The sequence below is a fragment of the Oryctolagus cuniculus genome, chromosome X (assembly GCF_051225735.1).
Source record: "Oryctolagus cuniculus isolate XC-2025 breed Fujian yellow rabbit chromosome X, ASM5122573v1, whole genome shotgun sequence".
NCBI lineage: Eukaryota > Metazoa > Chordata > Mammalia > Lagomorpha > Leporidae > Oryctolagus > Oryctolagus cuniculus.
Window position 1 is genome coordinate 45,684,339 of NC_142888.1, and position 20,041 is coordinate 45,704,379.

Genomic DNA, 20,041 nt, shown 5'->3' on the forward strand with positions numbered 1-20,041 from the left:
TTGCTTTTGGGAGAATGGACATTTTGATGATGGTGATTCTTCCAATCCATGAGCATGGAAGATTTTTCCATTTCTTGGTATCCTCTTCTATTTCTTTCTTTAAGGTTTTGTAATTTTCATCGTAGAGATCTTTAACATCCTTGGTTAAGTTTATTCCAAGGTATTTGATTGTTTTTGTAGCTATTGTGAATGGGATTGATCTTAGAAGTTCTTCCTCAGCCATGGCATTGTCTGTGTATACAAAGGCTGTTGATTTTTGTGCATTGATTTTATATCCTGCTACTTTGCCAAACTCTTCTATGAGTTCCAATAGTCTCTTAGTAGAGTTCTTTGGGTCCCCTAAATAATCATGTCATCTGCAAAGAGGGATAGTTTGAGTTCTTCCTTCCCAATTTGTATCCCTTTAATTTCTTTTTCTTGCCTAATAGCTCTGGCTAGAACCTCCAGAACTATATTGAATAACAGTGGTGAGAGTGGGCATCCCTGTCTGGTCCCAGATCTCAGTGGAAATGCTTCCAACTTTTCTCCATTCAATAGGATGTTGGCTGTGGGTTTTTCATAGATTGCTTTGATTGTATTGAGGAATGTTCCTTCCAAACCCAGTTTGCTTAGAGTTTTCATCATGAACGGGTGTTGTATTTTATCAAATGCTTTCTCGGCATCTATTGAGATAATCATATGGTTTTTCTTCTGCAGTCTGTTAATGTGGTGTATCACATTGATTGTCTTGCGCACATTAAACCATCCCTGCATACCAGGGATAAATCCCACTTGGTCTGGGTGGATGATCTTTCTGATGTGTTGTTGCATTCTATTGGCGAGAATTTTATTGAGGATTTTTGCATCTATGTTCATCAGGGATATTGGTCTGTAATTCTCTTTCAGTGCTGCATCTTTCTCTGGCTTAGGGATTAAGGTGATGCTGGCTTCATAGAAAGAATTTGGGAGGATTCCCTCTTCTTCGATTGTTCTGAATACTTTGAGAAGAATTGGAGTTAGTTCTTCTTTAAACGTCTGGTAGAATTCAGCAGTGAATCCATCTGGTCCTGGCCTTTTCTTTGTTGGGAGGGCCTTTATTACTGTTTCAATTTCTGTCTCAGTTATGGGTCTGTTTAGGTTTTCGATGTCCTCCTGGTTCAATTTAGGCAGGTTGCATGTGTCCAGGAATCTATCCATTTCTGATAGGTTTCCCTGTTTGCTGGCATACAAGTCCTTGTAGTAATTTCTGATGATTCTTTTTATTTCTGTGGTGTCTGTTGTTACATTTCCTTTTTCATCTCTGATTTTATTGATTTGGGTCTTTTCTCTTCTTTTTTTAGTTAGTTGGGCCAATGGGGTGTCAATTTTGTTTATTTTTTCAAAAAACCAGCTCCTCGTTTGGCTGATTTTTTGTAATGTTTTTCTTGATTCAATCCTGTTGATTTCTTCTCTGATTTTAATTATTTCTCTTCTCCTACTAGATTTGGGTCTGGTTTGCTGTAGTTTTTCTAGATCCTTGAGGTGAATTGAAAGCTCATCTATTTGGTGCCTTTCCAATTTCTTGATGTAGGCACCTATTGATATAAACTTTCCTCTTAACACTGCTTTTGCTGCGTCCCATAAGTTTTGGTATGTTGTGCTGTTATCCTCATTTACTTCCAGAAAGTTTTTGATTTCTCTTTTGATTTCTTCTATGACCCATTGTTCATTCAGGAGCATGTTGTTCAATCTCCATGTGTTTGCGTATGCTCTAGGGATTCCTGAGTTGCTAATTTCCAACTTCATTCCTTTATGGTCTGAGAAGCTGCATGGTATGATTCTAATTCTTTTGAATTTGCTGAGACTTGCTTTATGGCCTAGTATGTGGTCAATCCTAGAGAAGGTTCCATGTACTGCTGAGAAGAATGTAAAGTCTTTAGCTGTAGGATTGAAAGTTCTGTATATATCTGTTAGATCCATTTGGGCTATAGTGTCGTTTAAATCTACTGTATCCTTGTTGATCTTCTGTCCTATTGATCTGTCTATTTCTGAGAGTGGAGTATTGAAGTCCCCCAGTACTATTGTATTGGGGTCTAAGTCTCCCTTTAAGTCCGTTAATAAATCTTTTAGATAAACTGGTGCCCTGTAGTTAGGTGCATATACATTGATAATTGTTATATCTTCCTGTTGAATTGATCCCTTAATCATGATATAGTGTCCCTCTTTGTCTCTCTTAACAGTTTTTGTGGTAAAGTTTATGTTGTCCGATATTAAGATGGCTACGCCCGCTCTTTTTTCATTTCTGTTGGCATGGTATATCTTTTTCCAGCCTTTCACTTTCAGTCTGTATGGATCTTTGTTGGAAAGATGTGTTTCTTGTAAGCAGCAAATAGATGGGTTTTGTCCCTTAACCCAATCAGCCAATCGGTGTCTTTTAACTGGACAGTTCAGGCCATTCATGTTCAATGTGACAAATGCCCTGCCATTTGCCAAAGATAAGTTCTAATATATGCTTTGAATTCCCTGTGATCTTTTGCTGTGAGGTTTCCTTCCTTGGTTTCCTTCCTTTACCTTCTTTCATATTGATGACCGTGTTTCTGTGTTTCTGTGTGTAACACATCTTTAAGCATCTTTTGCAGGGCTGGATGAGTGGCAACAAATTCTTTCAATTTCTGTTTGCTATGAAAAGTCTTTATTTCACCTTCATTCACAAATGATAGCTTTGCAGGATATAATATTCTGGGCTGGCAGTTGTTCTCTCTTAGTACCTGGGCTATATCTCGCCATTCCCTCCTAGCTTGTAGAGTTTCTGATGAGAAGTCAGCTGTGAGTCTGATTGGAGATCCTCTGAGAGTAATCTGGCGTTTCTCTCTTGCACATTTTAGGATCTTTTCTTTATGTTTCACTGTGGAGAGTTTAATTACAATGTGTCGTGGTGAGGATCTCTTTTGGTCGTGTTTATTAGGGGTTCTGTGAGCTTCCTGTACTAGGATTTCTCTGTCCTTCTCCAAACCTGGGAAATTTTCTGCTAATATCTCACTAAAAAGGCCTTCTAATCCTTTCTCCCTCTCCATGCCTTCAGGAACTCCTAGAACCCGAATGTTGGTTTTTTTAATAGTATCCTGAAGATTCCCGACAATATGTTTTAGATTTCTAATTTCCTCTTCTTTTCTTTGGTCTGACTGTATCCTTTCCTGTTCTCTGTCTTCTAATCCGATATTCTCTCTTCTGCTTCTCCCATTCTGTTTGTAAGGCTCTCTATTGTGTTTTTCATTTGATCTATTGAATTCTTCACTTCAGTCACTATCCCAGTTTCCTGTTGTACTAGTTGTTTCATTTCATTTTGATTCCTCCTTAATATTTCATTTTCATGAGAGAGATTTTCTATCTTGTCCATTAAGGATTTCTGTAGTTCAAGAATTTGTTTTTGAGAACTTCTTAATGTTCTTATCAATTTTTTGAGATCTGCTTCTTGCATTTCTTCTATATCATCATCTTCATAATCTTGAATTGGGGTGTCTTTTTCATTTGAGGGTGTCATGGTGACTTCCTTGTTTTTATTACCTCGGTTTTTGCGTTTGTTATTTGGCATATTGGAGATATTTGGTTTCTTCACTGTGGTGCTTTTTCTTGTTATACTATGACTCTAGATTAAGTGGACTATCTGTTTTTGATGGAGCCTTAGGGCTTGAGATGGGTGTGGCCTGAGAGCTCTGTTTGGTGTGCCAAAGGTGACACTCCCAGGTTAGGCGTGGTAAATCTCTCTCTCTCTCTTTCTTTTTTTTTTTTTTTTGATTCAAAAGGGAAGTAATTCCGCACAGCTGAACGAAGTTGGAGGTAGTTAGCAGGCAAATGATATACCCACAGGAGCCAGAGATCGGAAGCTCTTTCCCAAGGACCCCACAGGGAATCTGTTCGGCCCTCAGAGTGGGCTCAAATTCTCCTTCAGTCTCCCACTGGGTTGCCAAAGTTATGGAATTGTAGCGTCTCTGGAGAGTGCTCACGTGAATTCCGTGAGTTCTCTCCCCCACCGTCTCTTTTTTCACAGTCTCAGTTCAGTAGCACCACAAATTTACTAGGTCCTAATCTCCTGTTAATTCGCCCTGCCCAGAGTCAGGTTTTTCTGCTAGGCTCAGGGCCGGTGCAGACCTGAGGTCGCTCTGCTTATGATGTATGTCCAAGATGGCGCCTGCTCTTTGTCTTGCTCGCCCTTGAGAGGTGAGCGGAGAGAGAGAAACCCGTGTCCGTACTAGTCACCTTTTTTTCTCTCTCTCTCTCTCTCTCTTCCAGTTAGCCTGGTGAACTTCCCCCCCCGGGGGTCGTTCCCTCTAGTCTCCTCTCTCCGCTTGCCTGCTGGTGTCTCGGGCTATTGAGGTTCGGCTCACCTCGTGTTCCAGCGCTGGTGTGTTGAGTCTGCCGCTGGTGTCCCGAACTGTGGGCTCCCACGCTCTCCACGCAGGTCTGCTGTGAGTCACGCGTTCCGGAAGAGTTTCTTCTGCTGTTTCCTCCCCTACTCTTCCTTGAACCTGCAGTATCTCCACTTTTATTAAACTATCTCTCCCCAGACTATCAGTGTGCTCCCTTCCTATTCTGCCATCTTGCCGGAATCCGACATGGCCACTTCTAATCTTTCCAGCTCATGGCTTGCTCTGCCTCGCCTCACACTTCATGCTCTACTCATGCCAAAGTTCTGTCAGCTTTTCAGTTTGTGTGGTAATATGTGGTCTCTCTTACCTCCACACCTTCTTATATTGTTGTTTCATCTGGCTCGAACACTTTCTCCCCTACTCCTTGTTCAATTCATCTTTTGGGCTCAGTTTATGAATGCCTTCTTCCGAGAGGTATTCCTTGACATCCTGTGCTTCTGAGTTAGGTATTCCCATTACATGCTACTGTGGCAACCTGTACAGCTGACCACACTTTATTGAAATTGTTGGTTTAAATACATCTCCTAATAGCTCATGATGAAAGCTCTGTGAGGTCGGGAAACACAACTTTCTTGCTCTGCACTGTAGCTTCAGAGCCTAGAGCGGCATTTGGCAGGGTTAGCGCTCAATAAATATTTGCCTGATAAATGAATGCATGCATGATGAATGAAAAAGCAAATAAGATAGCTGTTGAGCTGGGCTTTTTGGTGAGCAAAACCCATTAGAAAACAAAAGCTACATTTGTAATTTTCACATTTCAAAAGGTGACTTTGAACATGTGTTTCTAGTTGTAAGGTTGACCTGATTGTACTTGATAGGTTCACTGTTTGATCAACAAATCTATTTCCAAAAGGCCTATATGTTTGTAATTGCCAGCCTCCATGCTTTTAAACTGGCCCAGTCTTGTTACTGTAAATAGCTAATCCTCAAAATCCCTTGAGTTAGAAGAACAAGAAGAACAAAAAAAATGACTTCAACAGGCTCTTAGAGAGGGTTGCATTCACCTATTTTACTTTCTGGGTGAGGCAGTCATGTAGATTTCATCGGAAGAAAGAATTGTTGGCAAAATAAAGCTGAAAAATTCTCTAATCATTTTCAAATGACTATACAAACTTACTTGGATGCCTCTAGTAACTGAGAGCATACTCTCTCCCAAGGCAACCCATTTGACTTCTGGGTGAATTTTCCTTATATTAAATAGCCAAACATATGCCTTCTTTTACCTTCTGTTCATTGATTCCCTTTTCTAGTGAATTCATGACTCCTGGGTAAAAATGTCAATCATTAGCATGCCAATCACATTTTTAACAATAATTGCATATATTTATGGGCTATAGTGTGATATTTCAATACATGTATATCATGTATACTGATCAGATCAGGGTAATCAACATTTTCCCTTCTTCGGCATTACTTCATGAGTGGAGGCTTGTATTTTCTGTCTTCTATATTCTTATAAAATGTATAGTATATTATTGCAAACTGTAGTCTCACCACTGTGCTGTGTAACACTAGGAACTTATTGCTTCAATCTAATTCTGCTTTGGTACCCTTTATCAAAACTCCCCTATATTTTTCCCTATTCCTCCCTACCTCTAATAGTCACCAAATCTGCTTTCACCACTCTTAGTCAACATAGCATCGTATTAGCAAGAAGAATTAGGAAAGAGAAATAAATAAAGAAATCATAATTGTAAGTACAAATATTCGTGTTTGCAGATGACAGGTTTTGTACATGGAAAAACCTAAACCCTCTTCCAAAAAAGCTGCTAGAACTGACACACCAATTCAGTAAAGTTGTAGGATACAAAAACAAATATAAACAGTTTTTTTTAATATACCAATAATGATCTCACCAAAAGAGAAATCAAGAAAGAAATTCCATTCACAATAGCTACAAAAAATAAATTATTTAGGAGTGAACCCTCACTATTGGGTCTGATTTTACAACAATAATCTATCATATTGGGAGTAAGGGTATCTTTTTATTAGTGCATTAAATCATATGAATATGACCACTTCCTCCAGACAGTGGTTAGGGCTAAACACTTTAGCAGCATTTTTAAGCCTCAGTTATATGAGAATGAAGAAAATACTGGGGCATGAGAACAAAGAAAATATGTGACTTGGGAGCCAGTACTGGGCTGTAAGAACCCAAAGGAGAAATACTCTACACAAGAGTGATGGTTCTTTTTCTATTAAAATTGGGAGTGGTTTATTTATTTATTGCTTAGAATTCCTTTGGTTATTCTGGATCTGTTGTGGTTCCATATGGATTTTAGGACTTTGTTTCTAATTCTTTAAAGAATGCCATTGATATTTTGAAAGATATTGAATCTAATCTGTAGAATCCTTTAGGTAGTATGGGCATTTTAGCAATATTATGTGATCTGAGGTAGGCTATTTTCCTTCTTTGGGCCTTAGCCTTCTCACATGTAAAATGAGAGCCTTTCATTAGCTGGTCTTTAAATTCCCATCCAGTTTTCACAAATCAGTTTTTTTAAAGATTTTTATTTTATTTATTTGAAAGGCAGATTTACAAAGAGAGAAGGAGAGATAGAGACACTCCATCTAATGGTTCACTCCCCAAATGTATGCAAAGGGTAGGGCTGGGCTAGGCTGAGGTCAGAAGCCTGGGACTCCACTGGGGTCTCCCAGCTGAGTTGTAGGAGTCCAGGTTGGATCATTCTCTGTTTCTCTCTCAGACACATTAGCAGGAAACTAGATCAGAAGTGGAGCAGCCAGGATTCGATCTGGCACTTCTATGGGATGTTGGCTTTGTGAGCAGCTTAACCTGATATACCACAATACCTGCCCCAAACAAGCCATAGTTTTGTTACTCAGGCTTTTGGATTAGAGCCTGAAAGCATCTAGAAGACATATATAGGTGTCTGAATACAGCTTCCAGATAGTTTATATTTGCATGAATGACTTAATGGCAAGTTTATTTTTCCAGAAAATGCATTTCATACAATTTCTTTCTTTCTTTTTTTAATAAGCAACCGGGACTAGAACCTGGTGCCCATATGGGATGCCGGCGCTGCAGGCGAAGGATTAACCAAGTGGGCCCCTTCATACAATTTCAAACCCTGACTGTTCACATGTAGAAAAGCCATGCGTTGTTACAATAGAACCACTCTTCCAGGAAATGTTAACATAATAAAAAATCTGAGTATATCCTAGGTGGTGACAGGTAAGTCTCTTCTCAGCATCACTTTCGAAAGCTTTTCATTTTAGCTCTACTGCTTCTCTGGCTACTTGTTAGTCTTAGAAGTGGAAAAAACAGTGGGTTAGGGATTGAGGCAGGCACAAAATGATTTTCTCAAAGATATTCATGTCCTAATCCCTGGAACATGTGAATATGTTACATTCTATGACGAAATTGCATTAAGACCTCCCTCATGGTATTAAGGTTGTAAATCAGCTGACCTTAAAATAGGGAGACTTGTCAACAAATAAATTTGGGTGGGCCAGAGAATTGTCATCTTGTTACTTGATTGCAGTAGGGATGCTGGTAGTGTCTATTTCTTTTTCAGTACTGGGTGGATCAGCAAGTACTGATGCTGGTCCTGATGTTGAAGTCGCATGTTTCACTTCAGTAGGTTCCACTGACTTTTTGACTTCTTTACTTGACCTGAATGTCTGCTGAATAAAAGAATCACTTTCAATAGCTTCAATTTCTTTTACTCTTTTCACTTGTTCTACCAGGTGGCTTGGTCTTCCTCCTTTCTTCTCTTTGCTTCTTCCTCATTTCTTTCTTTGGCTTTCAATGCTTCATCAGCTTTTGCAGCAGCTTCAAGAACCAGTTGTAGTCTGGCTTTGGCCTGCTCAGCTGGTGGCAGATGTTCTAATCCAGCTTTGATGTTTGCAGATTCCCCACATTTGATGTGTAATTCCTTGTCCTTGCCTTTATCCTTCTCCTTTTCTCTTTTCTCTTTATCTCTGCCTTTACGTTGTTCTCTATCCCAAGGCCGACTACGGGTTCTTCTATGGCTGGACCTTTCACTGCTTCGACTATGAGAACGTGGACAAGCTCTTGACCTGGACCTTCTTGTTCTGCTTTTTGACCTAGACCTCTGAACTCTATAGGATTTTCCACGACCCCTTGAATGACTTCGACTTTGTTTTCTTCTAGAGCCGTAAGAAGAGCTACTACTTGAGCGATGCCTGCATCTTCTAATGGGCAATCCAGTGGCTTAAGTAAATACACATGTTGTTGAATTGACAGTATCATTGAAAAGTCAGGTTTTTTAAATCCCAATATTAACTTTTTACTCTTAGAAACAATTTAGCAGATGTAATCTCATTTCATTCTTCTCTCTTATAGGCTCAAATATTTGTTGATTTGATTTAAATAAAACATTGCATATAATTAATGTAAAATGTAAGAAGCATGAAAATGTAATGGTATTAATAAAGTCAAAAAATTTCAACATTAAAAAAAATAGGGAGGCCGGCACCGTGGCTCACTAGGCTAATCCTCTGCCTTGCGGCGCTGGCACACCGGATTCTAGTCCCGGTCGGGGGGCCGGATTCTGTCCCGGTTGCCCCTCTTCCAGGCCAGCTCTCTGCTGTGGCCAGGGAGTGCAGTGGAGGATGGCCCAAGTACTTGGGCCCTGCACCCCATGGGAGACCAGGATAAGTACCTGGCTCCTGCCATCGGATCAGCGCGGCGCACCGGCCGCGGCGGCCATTGGAGGGTGAACCGACGGCAAAGGAAGACCTTTCTCTCTGTCTCTCTCTCTCACTGTCCACTCTGCCTGTCAAAAAAAAAATAGGGAGACTTGGTACCAGTGCTGTGGTGCAGCAAGTTAAGCTGGCGTTTGTGGTACCAGCATCTCATATGGGCACCGGTTTAAGCCCCATACGTACCACTTCCAATCCAGCTCCCTGCTAATGAGCCTGGGAAAGCAACATAAGATGGCCCAAATCCTTGGGCCTCTGCCACTCACAGGGAGACCAGAAGAAGCTCTTGGCTTTTTGCTTCAGCCTGACCCAGTCCTGATCATTATGGCCATTTGGAGAGTGAAACTGCAGATGCAAGATCTCTCTCTGTCTCACTCTTTCTCTAACTCTGCCTTTCAAAAAATAAAATAAATATTAAAAAAAATAAAATAGGGAGAATATCCTGGATTTTCCAGATTATCTGAGTGGGCCCAATGTCATCACAAGCATCCTTTAAAGGGGAAGAAGGAGGGGAAACATTTTGCACAATGGGTAAGACACCACTAAGGATGACAGCATCCCATATTGGAGTGTCTGGGTTCGAGCCATGGCACTGCTTCTGATTCCAGCATATTCTTAGTAAGCAGCCTGAGAAGCAGCAAGTAATGACTCAAGTACTTGGGTCCATTGGGACACACTTGTATTGAGTTTTCAGCCCCTAGCTTTGTCCTGTCCTACCCCTAGTTGTTGGAGCCCTCTGGGGAGTTAACCATGGATGGGAGATTTCTCTTTCTCCCCCTCACTTTCCCTCTGTCGCAAATGAATAAACAAAATAAACAAACAAATAAATATTTTAACTCTAAGAAGGAGGCAGGAGAGAAGGTCAGAGTGATGAAGTGTGAGAATGACTGTTGGTGACTTTGAAGATGGAGGAAGAGGGACATGAGCCAGGAAACTTAGGTATGTAGAACCTGAAAAAGACAGTATTTCTGAGAGCATCTAGAATGAATGCAGCCCAGCTGGCACCTTGATTTTTATCCCAGTGAGACTCAATTTAAGCTTCCAAATCTATGAAAATTATAATACAATAAATATATGTTGTTTCAAACAATCAAATTTTTGCTAGTTTATTGTAGCAGCAATGAAAATCCAATAAAGGGGTTAACAGATCTGTCTTGCTAGTCACATACAAGCTGAGTGATATTCAATAGTTTTCTTTTTTTAAAACTTATTTATTTATTTGAAAGGCAGAGTGGAGAGAGAGAGAGAGAGAGAGAGAGAGAGAGAGAATCTTCTGTTCGCTGACTCAGTCCTCAAATGGCCATAACAGCAGGGTCTGGGCCAGGCCGAAGCCAGGAACTTGGAATTCTACCTGTGTATCCCACGTGGTTGCAGGGGCCCAAGTACTTGGGCCATCTTTGCTGCTTCCCCAAGCACATTAGCAGGGAGCAGGATTGGAAGTGGAGCAGAAGTGCTCATGTCAGATGCCAGTGTCACAGGCGACAGCTTAACGTGCTTCACCATAATGTCAACCTCTTGAATAGTTTTCTTTGTCTCTTGAAGATTTAGCATTCTCATATGTAAATAAGGCTAAAACTACCCTGCTGGCTAACATCACTAAATATAACACATAAAAGAAGATGGACTAATTTGGAATAATAAAGAAAGGTGGAAAGAAGATGAATACACTAGCAAAATATATACCAAATATATAAGAAACAAGTGTATGAAAAAGAATCCAATGCTAACTAGTCAAAGGTTAAGATTAAGAAAAGAAAACCCAAAGGGACAATAAAACACATGGAAAGAGCGCAGACTCATTAGTAATCTGATAAATGCAAATTGCGAGTCAAAGTAATGAAAGATGTCATTTTATACCAACCAACTACACTGCCTACTATTTTAAAAACATTTTACAGAAGTGTGTGAAAATGTGTGAGAAATGAAGCCCTTTCATAATCTAATGAAGACTGTAAGGACAAATTGGCAAAATTATGAGGCAGCCTCAAAAAGTTTGTGGAACAATGAAATTGGGAAAAAGAAGTTTAACAGAACCCAGGATCTTACTCTTCTCCAGCTATAACTTAATACCCATTTATCGACCTTTTTCCCATCTGTCCCTCTCCATTTTTCTCCTCTCAGCTTCTGGTAATCACTATTAAATTTTTGACTTCTATGAGATCACCTATTTTTAGACTCCACACAAATGAGATCTTGCGAGCTTTGCCTTTCTGTGCTTGACTTCTTTCACTTAATTTTCACTTGACATGGTTATCCCAGTTCCATCCATGTTGTTGCAAATGATGAAATTTCATTCCTTTTAATGGTTAAATAGCATTTCCCATGGGATCTGTATTTTTTTTAATTTTATTTAAGTTATAGAAATTTCCTGTATTTCATATGTACAGATTTAGAAATTGTGGTGACACTTCCCCCCAACCCTCCTTCCCACCCACACACCAACCCTTCCTCCTCCTCTCTCTCACATTCCCACTTTTAATTTTTACAAAGATTTATTTTCAGCTTACTTACTGATGTAGAGTTAACCCTACACTAAATAAAAACATTTAACAAATAGTATGAAGGAAAAAAAAATATTCCTCACCAGAAGAGACAAGGGCTGTAAACAATCACTGAATCTCAAAATGTCTATTTCTCTCCAATACAATACATTTCAGGTACTCTGTCAGTTACCTTGGGTCAGGGAAAATATCTGTCTTTTGGGGACTGGCTTATTTCACTGAGTATAATGGTTTCCGGTTGTGTCCATCTTACTGCAAAAGACAGGATTTCATGGTGGTTTTTTTTTTTTTGTTTTTGTTTTTGTTTTTTTTTACAGCTGAGTTCACTCCATAGTGTATATATACACCATAATTTCTTTATCAACTCAACAGTTGATGGACATCTGGGCTTATTCCATACCTTAGCTATTGTGGATTGTGCTGCAGTGAACATGGGGGTACAGATAACTCTTCAAGATGCAGATTTCTTTTGGTTTGGGTAAATTCCCAGGAATGGGATGGCTGGATCATACGATAGGTCTATATTCAGATTTCTGCAGTATTTTCATACTGTCTTCCATAATTGCTGCACCAGTTTACATTCCCACCAATAGTGGACCAGGGTACCTTTTTCCTCACATCCTCACTAGCATTTATTGTTTGTTGATTTCTGTATGAAAGCCATTCTAACTAGAGCAAGGTGAAACTTTGTCCTGGTTTTGATTTTCATTTCTCTGATGGCTATTGATCCTGAGCATTTTCTCAAGTGTCCGCTGACCATTTGAATTTCCTCTCTTGAAAAATGTTTGTTCAAGTACTTCGCTCATTTCTTAACTGGGTTGTTGGTTTTGTTGTTGAATTTTGTGAACTACTTATAGATTCTAGATACTAACCCTTTATCAGTTGTGTAATTTGCAAATATTTTCTGCCACTCTTCAGTTGCCGCTTCACTTTGATGAGTGTGTCTTTTGCAGTGCAAAAGCTTCTCAGCTTGATGTAATCCTATTTATCAATTTTGACTTTGATTGCCTGTGCTTCTGTGGTCTTTTCTAAGAAATCTTTGCCAATGCCAATGTTGTGCAGAGTTGATGGTATTGGCTCACATATTTAGGTCTTTGATCCATTTTGAATGGATTTTTATTTAAGGTATAAAATAGGGGTCTTGCTTCATACTTCTGCACCTGGAGATTTTCCCCTGCACCATTTGTTAAAGAAACTATCCTTTCTACAGGGATTGATGTTAGCTCCTTTGTCAGAGATAAGTTGTTTATAGATACATGGGTTGATTTCTGGAGTTTCTATTCTATTCTGTTGGTCTATCCATCTGTTTTTGTGCCAGTACTAGGCTCTTTTGATTATAATTGCCCTGTAATATTTTTTGTAATCGGGTATTGTGATGCCTCTGGCTTTGCTTTTGTTGTGTAAGATTGCTTTAGCTATTCAGGGTCTCTTGTGTTTCCATATGAATTTTAGCATCATTTATTCTAGGTCTGTTAACAATGTTCTTGGTATTTTGATTGGGATCACATTGAATCTATAAATTGCTTTGGGTAGTACGGATATTTTGTTGATGCTGATTCTTTCAATCCATGAACGTGGAAGATTTTTCCATTTTTATTATCTTTTTCCATTTCTGCCTTCAATGTTTTGTAATTCTCATCTTAGAGATCTTTGACATCCCTGGTTATACTTTTTCCAAGATATTTAATTTTTTTGGAGCTACTGTGAATGGGACTGATCTTAAAAGTACGTTCTCAGCTTTGACATTGTCTGTGTTTACAATGGCCATTGATTTTTCTGTGTTGATTTTTTATCCCACCAGTTTACCAAACTCTTTTATGAGTTACAATAGCCACTAAGTGGAGTCTTTTGGATCCCCTCTAAATAGAATCATGCCATCTGCAAATAGGTATAGTTTTATTTCCTCCTTTCCAATTTGTATCCCTTTGATTTCTTTTTCTTGCTTAATGGCTCTGACTAAAACTTCCAGGACTATATTGAATAGCAATGGTGAGAATGGCATCCTTGTCTGGTTCCAGATCTCAGTGGGAATGCTTCCAACTTTCCCCCATTCAATAGGATCCTGGCTGTGAGTTTGTCATAAATTGCCTTGATTGTGTTGAGGAATGTTCTTTTTATACCCAATTGACTTAATGTTTTCATCATAAGCATGTTGTATTTTATCAAATGCTTTCTCTGCAATAAATTTTCTCTGTTGTCATGACTCAATTTTGGTAGGTTTTATGTGTCTAGGAATCTATCCATTTCTTCTAGGTTTCCCAATTTGTTGTCATACAGGTCTTTGTAGTAATTCCTGATAATTCTTTTTGTTCCTGTGGTATCTGTTGCTACATTTCCTTTTTCATCTCTGAATTTATTGATTTGGGTCTTCTCCCTCTTTTTTTGGTTAGTTGGGCGAGTGGTGTATCAATTTTGTTCATTTTTTCAAAAATAAGCTCTTCATTTCACTGATCTTTTGTATTTTTGGGGGGGTTTCAATAGGTGCAGTATTTTCTTTACTCACTCACCATCTCTTAGTTTCTTTCAGTAGTGCTGTAGTAAACACAGGAGTCTCATTACCAGACTGATTTTATTTCCCCTGAATATATACCTGATAATGGGATTGATTGCTGAATCACTTGACAGTTTTATTTTTAGTTTTTGAGGAATGTCCATTCTGTTTTCTTCAATGACTCTATGAATTTATATTCTCACCAACAGTGTACAAGTATTCCCTTTTTTCCATATCCTTGTCAATACTTGCTATCTTTTGTTCTTTAAAAATTACACATTTGGATTGATAACAGATAATGTTAATGTATTGTACACTCATATTTTAAAAAAAGATTATTTATTTGAAAGGCAGAGTTACAGAGAGGTAGAAGCAGAGAGAAAGAAAAAATGTTCCTACATCCATTGGTTCACTACCCAAATGGCTGCAACAGCAGGAGCTGGGCTGATCTGAAGCCAGGAGCCAGGAGCTTCTTCTAGGTCTTCCAAGTGGGTCTAGAGACCTAAGGACTTGGGACATCTCTACTGCTTTTCCAGACCTTGGCAGAGAGCTGCATTGGAAGTGGAGCAACTAGGATTTGAACCAGCACCCATATGGGATGCTGGTGCTGCAGGCATCTTCTTGGTGTGCTACAACACCAGCTCCTGTACATTCATCTTTGAAAAAACCTAAAAGATAGGACTTTGGATTAAATTTTTGAGGAGACAGACATACTTTTCTTGATTTGACATTGCACAATATATACATGTATTTAAACATCACATAATGCCCCATATATATGTATAATTTTTATGTCTTAATTTTTTTAAAAGTTTTTAAAAGATAAGTTTATTTTGGTGTAAAAATTTTGAAATCTGCACATAGACTTTTTCATAATATGTATTTCCATGAACTTTTTTTTAAACTTTTATTTAATGAATATAAATTTCCAAAGTACAGCTAATGGATTACAATGGCTTCCCCCCAATACCGTCCCTCCCACCCGCAACCCTCCCCTTTCCCACTCCCTCTCCCCTTCCATTCACATCAAGATTCATTTTCATTTCTCTTTATATACAGAAGATCAGTCTAGCATACATTAAGTAAATATTTCAACAGTTTGCTCCCACACAGAAACATAAAGTGAAAAATACTGCTTGAGTACTAGTTATAGCATTAAATCTCAATGTACAGCACACTAAGGACAAAGATCCTACATGAAGAGTAAGTGCACAGTGACTCCTGTTGTTGACTTAACAAATTGACACTCTTGTTTATGGCATCAGTAATCAAATGAACTTTTTTGAAAATTACTCCATTCTGTGGAGTGTAATTTGTTAATGTCTACTAAAATTTAAAATGTGTATACTGTGTATAACACAAAAAGTACTGTTCCTAAATACTTAACAAAATGGGCTCATTTGGACAAAAACACTCATTGCAGCATTGTATGTCATTGCATAGCCTTGGACAAATAAACTGCATTTTTATAATACTATGAAATATTAAGTAATAGTTTTAAATAGCGCAAAAATTAAAATGTGTTTATGGAAGGCTAGAGAAATTCACTAATAGATGTGATGGAGCAAGCACAGCAAATTGTTAATGGTAGAATCTAGGCTCTGATTTAGTAGTTCAGTGTCAGAGCGTCATTTTTGTTTTGTTTGTTTGTTTTTGTTTGTTTGTAAGGGTGATCTAGCTGGAATATCTATCACCTCCCTAATCACTGAAAATGAGCCACATAACTCACACACCAGGTTACCTTACCATCTTTGCTAATTCTGGTGATGGAAAGAATAGTGACCATTGTAGATATGCAGAGGTCTCAGTTTTAAGTCCTATGTGAATGAAAATATATGGGTCTTGTCAATCAGCAGATTTATTGGGTTTATTACTAAGATCTTCTGGAGCCTGCCATAATGTTCTATAGATAATAAATATCTGAGAGATGGATACATCAAGGAATAGTAATGCTGGCGTGCAGTACAGAAAGTATAGGGTGGCTACACTAATATCTAATGGTCTAATTAGTTTAAAATGGCTTCTTGGCAAAATACATGCTTTCAGAGAAAGCAGAGGCTTTGTTTCAGGTTTTTGAAAGTTTTTACTAGTTAAATTCTGGTCAAGAGAGAAAAATTTTTGGTCATTAGAATAACATTTCTGGAAGTAAGCCAGAATCTTTGTTGTGTGATAGTTTTGACCAACAGAGGAAACTGTACAAAGTGTACGACACAGATTCTGAGTTCCCATTGTGCACAGAAATGAGTTAGAATTAAACAAAACACTTCATTCCACTAAGAGACTAGAGAGAAAAACAGTGATGTAATGTTTAAGTATATATAACTATGACTTGTGCTTTTATATTAGTTTTCTGACAAGCCCCAGTAAATTTACTTTTTCTTTCAGGGCTCTGAGCTAGGGAAAGAATAAAGGAAAAAGGTTATAGACTCTGGACTCTCTAAGACTCTCTAAGTAAGTTATTTCTATGAGGTAATGGGCTTGAGAGGCTTTGTAAATTTATGACCACAATTTAGTGCCTGGTTACACAGCACTATGTTCAAAATGTAATAAAAAATAAAAATTAAAAGCACCGAGATGACCTCTTTTTAAATGTCTCATAGCTATTTTACTTTAACAAGTTATTTTTCTCCTTCTCCATCTGTCTTCTCTCCCTTTTCTCACTCCTCTCTCTCACTAATTCCATTTTCTTGTATCACTATCAATCCACTTTTTAATTTTCTTTACACCTTTCCCTTCTTCTCCCTTGCCTGTTTTTCCTATTTCTCTATTTTCTTCAAATTTATTTGTCATGTCACTTGCCCCCTTCCCTGTCATTTCATAGCTCTCTTCTTTTTCAATCAGTAGCCTCTATCATGTTTCTTTGTTTCTATTTGTCTATATCTCTGTTGACCTGTCTGCCTTTTACTCTCCTTATCTGCCACTGAGTTTTCTCTTTAACACAACCCAGCTGAGCTCAAATGTTACAATATTAGATTACTTTACTATAAAGTATAATCTCTCAAAATTTTGTAACTGCAACTTTTCACCAGATGGTAGTATTCTATGGCAATCTCCACTCCTCATAGAGTTACAGCTCTTGTTTATGTTGATTTGAAAATTATTTCTTTCAAAAATTAACTTTATACTTTTCCAAACTTTGTGACACTGAATGTTGTTAGTGTCACAATGTCACAGCAGGACATTTTCAAGCCTGAATTCACACCCAAGTGTGGAATGCTAAAATTCTTTTTGATGACTTTGAATTTGATGAATTGGCTGATGGTTATCAACTGGCTCCTTGGAAGCAATATTGCAAATGAAGTAAGCCTTTTCCCTGAATGTGTGTCACAGTCATCATCATTAAAAAGCAACAAATGTGCACATTGTTCTTCCTGGCTCTCTGTCAAGCCTGGTACAAATATTAGTGCCCTCTGATCACTTACAAAGACAAACAACACAAGTGAGATTTTGAAAAGTAATATGTTTGCATTTGAACATTATAAGGAATGTAGATGAGAGAGGGAGAAGGAGTGTGTGGGGGGGGGAGAGAGAGAGAGAGGGAGAGAGAGAGAGAGAGGGAGGGAGAGAGAATGGCTTTAGCCAAAAAGGCTAAGAGTTCACATGTCTAGTTTCTCGTCCTGGTACCATTTCTGATTTTCTGTGTGATTTAGAGCAAATCCTATTATCTTCTATTTACATTTTTTAGTATGTAATAATTATACCTATTTATGGGGTATGGTGTGCTATTTGAACACATGTATAAAGCATGTGGTAATCAAATAAGACTACTTAGCATTTCTATCTTCTTATCTTTCCTTTATATATGGTGGCTTCTTCTAGTTCTTCATAAAATATATAATTGGTTATTTTTTTTTAGTCACAATGAATTTAGTCCTCTGACAGAAATCTCCTGAGAATTTCGTGCAATTTTTTTCAAATCAGCTCATGCTTTCCTGGCTTGATAATAATTAATGAGGTTGGATTAGGGGAAAATGTGAAGATGGAAATTGTCTTTCTTCTTGGGGAACTCCAGTTTTATCTTGGACCATCCCTAGAGTTCTAGTTCATGGTAAAGAGAACTTTATACATACAATCAATATAAATCTAGAATAGTGATTACTAGCATCTGGGAAGTGTGGGGAGATGGGAAGAGATCTGATAATGAGTACCAAAATGCAGTGATTTGAAGACAATGGGTTTGAGTGTACCACAGAACAGAAAGTAACTAGTCTAACATAAAGGAAATGGAAGGATTAACTAACTGCCTGGTATGATCAGTTTATACTGTGTTTATTATCTGCTGAAATATTTGTACTATGCCTTGTAAAATTTGTAGACATTTCATGTTAATCCAAAATTTAAAAAAAAATTTAAACAAGAGAGAAGTTTATTTTTTGGATTAAGAGGTCAGGCTCTGAAGTTAGAAGGATCAAGAGGGGTGGGCATTTGGCATAGCAGTTAAGATGCCTCTTGGGATACCCACGTCTCATATTGGAGTGTCTGGGTTCAAGTTCCTGTTTTGCTTCTTCTTTTTTTTATAATTTTATTTTACTTATTTGAAAGAGTTACAGAGGAAGGCAGAGACAGAGAAAGAGGTCTTCCATTCATTCCCCAAATGGCCTCATTGGCTGGAGTTCAGTGGATTTGAAGCCAGGAGCCAGGAGCTTCTTCTGGGTTTTCCATGTAGGTGCAGGGATCCAAGCACTTGGATCATCCTCTGCTGCTTTCTCAGGAGCATAACAGAGAGCTGGATTGGAAGTGGAGCATCTGGACTAGAACCATCACCCATATGGGATGCTGGCACTGCAGGCCAAGGCCTTAACCCTCTGAGCTACAGCGCCCAGCCCCTAATCCAGGCACAGACTAATATGCAGGAAGGACTTGGGTCCATGTCACCCATGTGAGACATCTGGGTGGTATTCCTGTGTCCTAGCTTTGACTTCACCTAGCCCCAGCTCTTGCAGGCATTTGAGGAGTGTACCATGAACCAGCTAATAGGAGTATGTTCTCTCTCTCTCTCTCTCTCTCTCTCTCTCTCTCTCTCTCTCTCCATTTCAGATACATAAGTAGAAAGTGAAAAAAGGAGAGGGAAGTCAACAAGATGTCAACGCTCATCTCTTCAAAAGAATATCAATCCATACAACTATCCATGCACAAAAATACCTTCACAAGAGCTAAGAAATCCAAATGAGAGATTATAAGCACCAGGTTGTAGCACAGAAATAAGGAGACTTTAATATTCCATTTTCAACAATGGATAGATCATCCAGACAGAAAATTAATAAAGAAGCTGTAAACATGAGAAGCACTATGGGCCAAAAGAATTCGACAGATCTATACAGAATATTACATCCAACAGCAGCTGACTGCATATTCTTTTAGGTGCACACATAACATTGTCCCAGATAGATCATATTAAATACAACAAAACAAGTGTCTTCTCTGGTCACAAAAATATGAACATAGCTAGAAATCAATAAAAGGAAGAAAACTATAAATTCACAATCATATGGAAATTAAACAAAACATTCCTAAATGACCAATAGGTAAATAAAGACATAAAAAGGGAAATCAAAATGATCTTCTGACAAACAAAAATTGAAAGACAAAATATTTAAATGTGTGTAATACAGCTAAAACAGCAATAAACAATTACATTAGGAAAAAAGAAATATCTCAAATAAACAATTTAACTTTATAATTCAGGGAGCACAAAAGAAGTTAATCCCACATTAAAAGGAAGGAAATAATAAAGATCCAAGTATAAACAAATGAAGTAAAGATTACAAAAGCAATAGAAAAAACTAATTAGACTGAGTAGTTTCTTGAATAGATAAGTGAAATTGAAGTTTTTAACTAGACTAAGAAAAATTTGAATATGTAAATGAAATTTTAAATATAAGAAAAAAATTATGATTGATATAATGGAAGCACAAGGAATCATAAAAGAGTACAATGAATGATTGTATAGCCTAGGAATAATGTATACCTTAGGGAAA

The 20,041-nt window shown here is 38.0% G+C and overlaps 1 pseudogene across 1 annotated transcript; it reads right to left on the minus strand.

Annotated features, from left to right (window-relative positions):
- Window positions 1-7,836: 7,836 nt before the first annotated feature.
- LOC100339023 (serine/Arginine-related protein 53 pseudogene) lies at window positions 7,837-15,849 on the minus strand (annotated as a pseudogene). Its single transcript, XR_016227788.1, has 2 exons — window positions 15,810-15,849; window positions 7,837-8,580 (listed from the first exon to the last, which is right to left on the minus strand). The product of XR_016227788.1 is annotated as a serine/Arginine-related protein 53 pseudogene (transcript).
- Between the last annotated feature and the right edge of the window lie 4,192 nt (window positions 15,850-20,041).